The sequence below is a fragment of the Tripterygium wilfordii genome, chromosome 12 (assembly GCF_013401445.1).
Source record: "Tripterygium wilfordii isolate XIE 37 chromosome 12, ASM1340144v1, whole genome shotgun sequence".
Lineage (NCBI taxonomy): Eukaryota > Viridiplantae > Streptophyta > Magnoliopsida > Celastrales > Celastraceae > Tripterygium > Tripterygium wilfordii.
Window position 1 is genome coordinate 6435902 of NC_052243.1, and position 9844 is coordinate 6445745.

Below are 9844 nucleotides of genomic sequence, written 5' to 3' on the forward strand. Positions count from 1 at the left end.
CTTTTAAACTTTGGATTTGCACAAATCAAGGCTGATTACTCATTATTTTACTATCACTCAGGTTCTAAGATAATGATATTACTACTTTATGTAGATGACATGGCCCTTGGCAACAATGGTATAGATCCATTAGAATCAGCTAAAAAATATATATATGGTTGTTTCAAAATAAAATATTTGGGGGAGTTGAAATATTTCCTAGGCCTTGAAATTAACAGAAATGCAAATGGTTTGACTTTATGTCAAAAGAAATACACCATGGATTTATTAGAAGATTCTGGTTTAACTGATGCTAGGATAAGCACTTCCCCCATTGACACCACAGTAAAGCTATCCAACAATTCAGGAGAAGTTATAAAAGAACCTTTAGAATATAGAAGAATAATAGGAAAACTCATGTATTTGATCATAACAAGACCAGACATCACATATGCTGTTAACAGCTAGAGTCAATTTATGAATAAACCTACCACGCAACATTTAAAGGCAGCACACAGAGTTATTAGATATCTCAAAGGTACTATTGATAAAAGTCTTTTTTATCCTAGCACTAACCAGTGGTAGGTTCAAGCATATGTTGATGCCAATTGGACATCATGCGTTGATACAACAAATTATAGGATTGATACATTGCAGGTCCAAGCCTATTCTGATGCAGATTAGACTTCATGCATTGATACAAGAAGGTCTATAACTGGCTTTTATGTCAAATTGGGAGATTCGCCTGTTTCATGGAAATCCAAGAAACAACTCACGGTATCTAGGTCCTCAGCAGAAGCATAATATAGGGTAGTTGCAACAACGACTAGTGAGCTCAGTTGGCTTCACAGTCTATTTCAAGAACTAAAGTTCCAAGTTGCTCTCCCCATGACTCTTCATTGTGACAATCAAGCTGCGATTTATATTACAAATAATCCAGTGTTTCAAGAAAGAATGAAACACATTGAACTGGATCTACATTTTACTCGTGACAAAATTCAAGAAGGTTTGTTAAAATTGACTTACCTTAACACACAAAAGTTGTTCCTACGCATCGTCTCCATAATATCTCAGACAAGTTGAACATGATTCACACTGCAAATCGTGTCCAACTTGAGCGGGGATGTTAGATTCTAACGACTCGCACCTCAGCAAGAGTTTAATTCTTCTGTTGGTTAGTAGGTGTTCATCTCCTCTTCAGCCCTAACCTTTATGGGTTCTTATTTGGGCCTCAACTCTTTACATTATAGGCCTTGTCTCTTTTCTCTTTGGGCCCTAAGTTTGGTTCATGGAAGGAGCTGGCCTAATTGTTTTACATTACAAGTTTTCAAACCTTAGTTTAAATAATGTCCATTGTACCATTCTTGCTTTATGTCTCATCACACAATAACCGTTGGTTACTTTTACAACTTTCTTTACATGTATATTTGAAAACTCTTGTAATCATTGCAGGCGAAGTTGAATAGAATGAAATATTCAGCTCTCTCCTTCTTCCCTTATCTCTAATCTCAATCTTCTCTATTCTGAGTTCTTCTTCTCTTCATACTTCCGCAATATATTGAAAATCGTCAGTTTCATTTTCGAAAATCAATAAATAGTGTCACCATAGTGACGAAAATGAATAAAAATCCATAAAAATCAACAAAAACCTCCACTCATCAACGGTTGCGATTGATTGCTACTGCGGAGGCTGCGCTGCCGCCACCTCTCTGCTCAATCTTACCATCAAAGACGAGAGGTATGTGCAACGGCACTGCGATTCTTCACCAAAAATAGTTGCCGGAAGATGATCTTCGTCGTCCAACATCTAGAGCTTTCTTCGACGTTTTGGGAGAAATGTGGGGGGATGTAAGGGATCTATTTTTTAATTTTTGGGAGGTTGAGCCGGGTAGCCTGCTTTTAGGGATTTGTTTTTCAAATTTTGAAAAATTTGAAATTGTCCAGCCAACCTCTTATATGGCAAGCCATGTCATTATGTATCTCTATGCATACTAAAGTTATACCTTTTATATTTTTCTATTCAATTCCGTTTCTTAAATTTAAATTTGAAATAACTACCAGTTTGATAAGATTAAAAATTTTGATGTAATCTTAATCTATTAAATCCCTTATTTCTTTCTTTCTTAAATTTATATTTATAAATGACTTAGCTCTTTTTCTATTTTTTATTCAGTGTTTTTCTTAAATTCATTATTTTTAATACTAAAAAATATTTGAATCTTTACTTTTACATAATTTCACTAAATTTCAAAAATAGGATTTATCCTATGATAAAATAACAATAAACATTCATCCTATGATAAAAATTTAAGAAAAATATAAAAATTAGCCAAATATAAATATAAATATTGATATTTTAACATTTATCCTACGATAAAATTTTTTAAAAAAGTAAATCTATAAATAAGCATAGTAATTGATGAATAGTTAAAACTAAACAACTAGAATAATCATGTTTCCGGTTTCCCTCATATATTTTCTAGATATTATTTGATATTATCAAAATGACCCCGTCATTTACACGTAGACATGTGGCACTTTCTACCCAACTAGATAAAGGAAAGCCAGCTAGGCACAAATGAGGAAGCACCTCGAAACTGACTGAGGTACCTTCCAGGTACCGATCAAGGTAAGCTCCACTAATCCGACTAAGGTGAATTACAGTCCTTATGAATTACTATCCCAATAGAACACCAACTCTTAGCAAATTCCAACTCTCCTTTAGAGAGGAAGATGGATGAGATTTACCCTCTAAGAAATCCTCATGAAAACCAATGAGAGAGAGTTTGATTCATACAACAACTCAAACTACTCAACTCATAGAAAATGGGGACCTCTACCACCAGGTAAAGATTCAAACTTCTACGCTCTAAATTACTTGCTAAGCAAGCCGTAGAGCTCCGAGTAACGAGCCATCCTCCCAAGACTAGTTTAGTACTAACTTGAGCGTTAGAGAGTTTCCCTTGAGTATATTTTTGGGGCCCTACGATAACTTACATTTGTTCCCTATTGAGGACGGAAGGAAGAAGATACTTACCAGCTAGAAAGGAAGTCACTAGTTTCAGCTCGGTTTGACTTGGTTGATTCCCCTGATAGAACATACCTATTTAGTATTTATGACATCATCAATTAGCCGTTGCCTGTGGGAAGGTGAGGAAACTTCCCCAAAGAAACTCACAATGGTCAAACTGAGAAGGAATATCCTAACGAACGCAGGGATGGGCCGTCCCACGCTAATGATCCTAAAGGTCTCAACCAAAAGCATGGCGATTAGGGATGACAATTTGTGCCCGATCCGCTCCGACCTACATGGATTTTCCCCTATCCAAAACTTTACAGGGCGGGGATGGGGCAAAGAATTTTATCCCACGCATGGGGCGGCGGGGGTGGGTATGCCTCCCGATCCGATCCAACCCAACCCGTACACCCACCCTACACCCCGCCCCGCAATACATGTTTATGTACATAATATATATATATATATATATAAGATTTCTTTTATAATACAAATAAATATTTATTTATCTAAACATATATTAATTTGATATTATTATTAAAATCGAAATAGCCCCTAAACTTGTTTGGTAAGTCTTAAACCTAAGTACCTAAACTTTAAAACCCTAAACATATTGATTGTCTTGAAGACTTGAACTTATATGTTTTGGATGTCTACCTTGGATGTTTGGGACTTTGGGTGATGTAACTTTGATTTTATTGAACTTGTTTATTTTGGCTGCTTGGGTTATGTAACTTTGATTGTATTAGTTTATTTTGGAAGCTTAGATTAAGTAGTTTGGACTTTGGATGATTGTAGTAACTTTGATTGTAGTATTTTTGTTTGGATGTTTTTTTTGGATGCTTGGATTAAGTAGTTTGGACTTTGGACTTTGGATGATTGTAGTAACTTTGATTGTAGTAGTTTTGTTTGAATATTTATTTTGGATGCTTGGATTAACTAGTTTGATAATTAATTAAATAAAAAATATTTATTTGTTGGATTATTTTTAGGGCTTTAGATGTTTATTTCATTATTTGTATATGTTAAATCGAGTCGGGCTAGGTCGGATTTGTATGGCCCTTGATTGGGGAGAAAACCAACGAGGATCCATGGGTTATAATGGGGCGGGGATGGGGGGAAAAAGTTGCCCCAATGTGCGGGGTGGGGCGCTCCCATAGAGGTACGGGGCAGGGGTAGCCCCGGCCCGCCCCGTTTTCATCCCTAATGTGAATGACCCAAAACAGGATGAGGTAGCCCACTAAGGGGACGATGTTAATCATACCGAACTATCAAACCCTTAAAGCTGGACTACCCAACATGTCGTGCACCCTAGATCAATTTCAACAGCTCTCCCAGCAAGTGCAATTGTTGTATGAGATTATGATGGCAAACCAGTAGTTGTAAGAAAACCGAGCTTCTGGACAACTCCAAAGGCCACCACCAAACCAAGCCACTCAAAATACCAAGGAAGTGAGAAGCTCACTCTAGCCAGTCCAAGTAGCCTACTAGAAGGGATAACTGAGATGGCACTGTGGGAGAAAGCATTAGAAGGGAGACCAGAAAGACCTACAACGAGGATGTAGGTAGGCATTTGAAAGAAATGAATAAAAAGATTACTGCCCTACAAGGGATATCAGCTATGGAAGGCGTGTGGGATAGCCTATTGACGCCTTTAGCATTTGAGGTTCTCGAAGCTAAGATCACATCATGGGATCATATGATGTGCTTTAAATCCATGATGAAGTATTGGGAGCAAATGACCTGGCAATGTCCAAAATCTTCCCATCTACCTTGATTGGGCCAATAAGGACCTGGTTCAACAAGTTACCAAGGCATAGTGTGATTATCTTTGCTTATCTGTTCGAGAAGCTTGCATTACATTTTTCCGCTTGGACTTGATGAAGGTTGAGCATGAGCCTCGGGAGTCAATTCGATCCTTGCTCAGTCAGTTCAATAGGGCATGTCTATAAATTTTTGACGTATAATACAAGTGGCCATCTCGCCCTTAGTTAGGATAGCTCAGGACAAAGGATACGTACACTCTTCAATGAAGAAACGTCAATAAAGTATGGGAGAACTCTTTGCTACGGGAGACAAGTTCATTCAATCTGAGGATATGATGAAGACCTCCTAATTTTTTTCTTCCTCTCACCCCACAAAGAAAAACTTTAGCACCAAGGATAAGTCAGAGAAAGACCAAGCTCCACCAAGCAACAGATCAAGAATACCTTATCCAAGAAATGAAAAAAGGAAAGAAGATCCTCCTACAAAGACGGCCGACCAAGGTCCTATATCTCGATACAGCTTTTACATTCCCCTGCATAGCTCCCTTCATAAAATTCTTTTCGAAATTAGCAACAAAGACATCATAAAGTGGCTCAAGAAGATCAGTGCCCTAGCTGACAAGTGTATCTCGAACAAGTACTACAGATTCCATAGGAATCATGAACATGACACCGAGGACTATAGACATCTAAAGGATGAAATGTAGATTGGAGTTAGTATCGGAGCCTTGGTAGTTGGAGGAGAAAGCTCCCCGACAGGAAGGGCTTACGCCCGAATCAATGAGAGTACCTCTAAGAGTAAGAAACCCAAAAGGGATGACAAGAAGATCACTTCCTTGTAGAAAGATGCCCAGAAGGGCTTACGCCCGGATCAAGAACGCCCTGAGGTTTCTCATTCGAAGATAGGGCATTTAAATTAATTGGCTGAGGAGGATCCATTTCTTCATCAGGGTAACCTTCAAACTCCGTTTCGGAGTCTTAATTATCCTCATCATTGTCTTCCGTCCTAACATTTCTTGTCGACTTGGCCCGAGCAAACTCCTCATAAATGGCCTCCTTCAGCTCGTCCGAACCATCCTTCCCGACCAATAAAGGGTAGAATTTCTCCAGAATGCTCTTCCTTGGTTATCCAAGCAAGCTTCCCATCCAACCAGAATTTTTTTTCATTTGTACTTCTCTACCTAAGATGCTGCCTTGATTGTAGCTACCTTCTAAGCAAACAGTTCCCCTCAGATCTTCTCCAACTCGACCTCTATTTGACCTTCACCAAGGCAACAACATCGGCCCTTTCCAAAGCAGTTATCTCATTATTTATGACATTAGCAATACCGTTCGGAAGATTAGTCAAGACAGAGACGACCTATATAAAACAAGAAAAACATGTTACAAAAATACAAGTCAAAATAATCGGTCGAGGAAGCCAACAAAATCGAGAATGAAAATTTTTACTTTCAAAGCGACGACGTTTAGCCCGAACAATTTGTCTGATAAAGCGATCACATTGTACCGCTGATAGTCAACCAAATTGGGGATCTCTGTGACCATCCTTTCAGCCACCTCTGGATTTCTTATTGAGTCACTCACTAAGACATCTTAGTTTGGCTAATAAGTAAGAATGTCATCCTCCAAGGAGGCTGAGTGACAGGTAGGGGAACAATGGCAAAATCAAAAGTGGAAGCCAGCCTTGTCACCCGACCTGAGATTCTTACCTTGATCGAAGCGTTCAGTGCCACGTCAACAACAATAGTCTCCCCCGAGGTATTGTTCCTCGGACGCTTAGTAGCAACTTTCCTCTTTCCTCCTATGACAACATTGAACATGTTAACATAATCCTCCATACTCACCATATCTATTAAGAATGAAACCATGAACAAGTTAATAAAAGCACAACACATATAAAGAATTCTTTAAGTATAAGAATACCAAGCCCTTACACACATTTTTGAAGCATCACCGAGGACTAGGTATAAGAACACTCCTTGAGACCGAACTCGAGAGATAAGGTCAAAAAGGGAGGAAGAAATTTCATCATATGACCAAGAATTTCTCTCCCTCATATGCTAGTTCGAGGGACTATTGATAAAAGCTAGAAAAAGAACCCCAAAATTTGTCCGAAAGAGAATGTGCTCCTCGGACTAGATAGGAGCCTTGACAAAAAATAGCCCAGCTACCAGTCCTTTATGACCATTGTGAAACTCAAGTATCATCTCAAGTACTGAAACTCAAGGCGAAGGAAGAGTCCTTTATGATGGAGTCATAAGGAAGAGCCACAACTGGGTTATACTACGGAAAATAATATAGATCGACCTTTTACGGATGACGATTCAACTTTAAAAGTTGTTGAACGAGGAGAGAATGAAAGGGAATTTTGTGATGAGCACAAAGATTCAAGATAGTATTCAAAAACAACCAAGAATTGGGAGTCAGCCAGGCAAGAGAAATGCTGAAGTGGCGAAAAAAGCTAGTAAGAGTTAGAGGATAAGGAATCCGAGCCCTGAGCTTGAGAGAGAGTGAAGGGAGACGACAAACTCCTCTTTCTTAGGTCAGCGAGGATATTCATTGGGCAGAATCCAATGACATGACCAAGGAATATCATAATCCCTTTGGATATTCCTAGCCCCATGGTCATCTAGACTTAAGCCCGAGGGACAGTCTAGTTTGACATCCTTCATCTCTACAAGACCTCCGAGCTGTTCATTAGGAGGAACACCCCTTAGGGAGGCAATTTCAAGATGAGCAACCCGAAGGGCAGAGGCCCCACTAATGCCATCCCAAGGAGAATCAATGACATTCACCTCGGAACTTATATCCAGTATAAAAGCACTCAAAATTAGAGGACACAAGTTTAAAAAAGAAGGTTGAGAAGGAACTAACCTAAGATATAAAGTAGGGTAGCTCGGAAAGGAGTAGAAAAGTGGCTCGCTTGGATAGAGAAGTTGTTGGCTCAAAAATTTGAGAGTAAAAAGAGAAGGTTAAAAGGTAAAGAACTACCGACCCCCCATTTATACTTGAGGTGTCGGGTCAGATCGACAGTTCGAAATAGAGCAACTCTTCATAGTCCTTTATCATGATTGCGAATGTGAACGGACTAGGGTGTCATTAAGACCCTCATATACAGTTCATCAATAGGCACCTCGATAGAAGTGTGGGGGCATATGATATTATCAAGATGACCCCGCCATTTACACATAGATATGTGGTACTTCCAAACCAGTAGGCAAAGGAAAGTCAGCTGGGCAAAAATGAGGAAGTACCTCAGAACCAACAAAGATACCTTCCAAGGTATCAACTGATGTAAGCACCATTAATCTAACCGAGATGGGTTCGCCCCGTCCTATTGAGATATGTAGTGCTTACCTGACTGAGGTGAATTGCAGTCCTTATGAATTAATGTCTCAATAGGACACCAACTCTTAGTAGAGTCCAACTCCTCTTTAGAGAGGAAGATGGATGGGATTTACCCTCCGAGAAATCCTCATGAGAACCAATGAAAGAGAGTCTGACTCCTATTATACCTCAAACGACTCAGCTCATATAAAAAAGTGAACCTCCACCACTAGGTAAAGATTCTAACTTCTACACTCTAAATTACTTAATGAGCAAAAGGCAGAGCTCCGAGCAACGAGCAATCCTCAAAAGTTTAGTTCAATATTGACTTGAGCATCGGAGAGTTCTCTTCAGGCACACCATCGGAGCAACCTCGGGCCCATATTGTTGCTTATATTTATTTCATGTTTAGGATGGAAGGAAAAATATACTCACCAGCTAGAAAGGAAGTCACCAGTTCCAGCTTGGTCTGATAGGGTATACCTATTTACGACATCATCATTATCCATATAAATAGTGATCTATTATCAAAAGTTGTAGATATTGGGCACTTTTGATATTATCAATATTGTTTTATTTTAATATTATATATAAGGTTTCAAAGAAATAGAGTCGATGAAAATTAATAATCAAACACAAATGATCCCTCGTTATTTGAATTTTTTTAGATATCATATTTTACATACATAATAAAGGTATGAGAAATTTATTTACACATTATCAAACTACTAAGTTTACACCACCTACTAGAACCTTATAAGTTTACACCCAAAATTTAATGAATAAACCAAAATGACCTTTACTCGTAAAATATGAAATAGGAAGTTGTAAAGTTTACACCATAAACAAAATCGACAACCATCAATTGAGTTCAAGAAGCTACAGCCAACACATCTATCTGTTTCAACCCACCGCAATCAACACATCTTTATACATGAGTAATTCAATGAGGTTTTCTTTTTAGGGATTCAATTTTGTGCTTGTTCTCAGAATTGGTGATCTCAAACAAGTTTGTGTTGGGAGTACATTGTATATTTGTGTACGTATATTCCGTTGGATATCTAAACATTCCACTTATTTTTCGTATTCATTTATCATCGATTCTAGAGTTTTGATATTTCCTCCTATGGATGAAAACCCTAGTGCTAGACTTCAATACCCTCCCAGAATCACCTCCTCAATTAACCAACTCATACAAAATCCCCTTAAAAGTCATCACTGAAGCAGCAACCCCAGAACTTTCCTTCACACCTTGATGCACCTAATGTGTCTCCCTCTATTCGAGGTCTCTATGAAATTTTAATCCGAGCCTCCCCACGTGACATTGAATCAGCTCTTTCTTCATCTGACACTGCCCCTACCCATGACCACCATTTTAACCCACCCGTATCGATGTAGCATTCCGTTTCAACCTCATTAAGCATAAAATGACCCATCGCAATCAACTCGTTTGAGATCACCACAATTGACGTAGCATTCTCGTGTAGACTTAGTGTTTTTCTAATTCAATATGTAAATATTTTTTATTTTTTATTTTTTATTTTTAATGAAGAGTTTATATGTCATTCTAAATAGGGATATATTTCAATTGAAATTATTGTTTGCGTTATTAGTAGTAGTGCAAACAATATTTTACGCGCATTATCTTATTTTAATAATAAAATTTTTTTTTTGAAAAAGGTCAAAGTCTATATATATATAGAGGATATTGATGAATTCTCTCATGAGATCTTAAGATGAGGTTCTAATTTTTAGA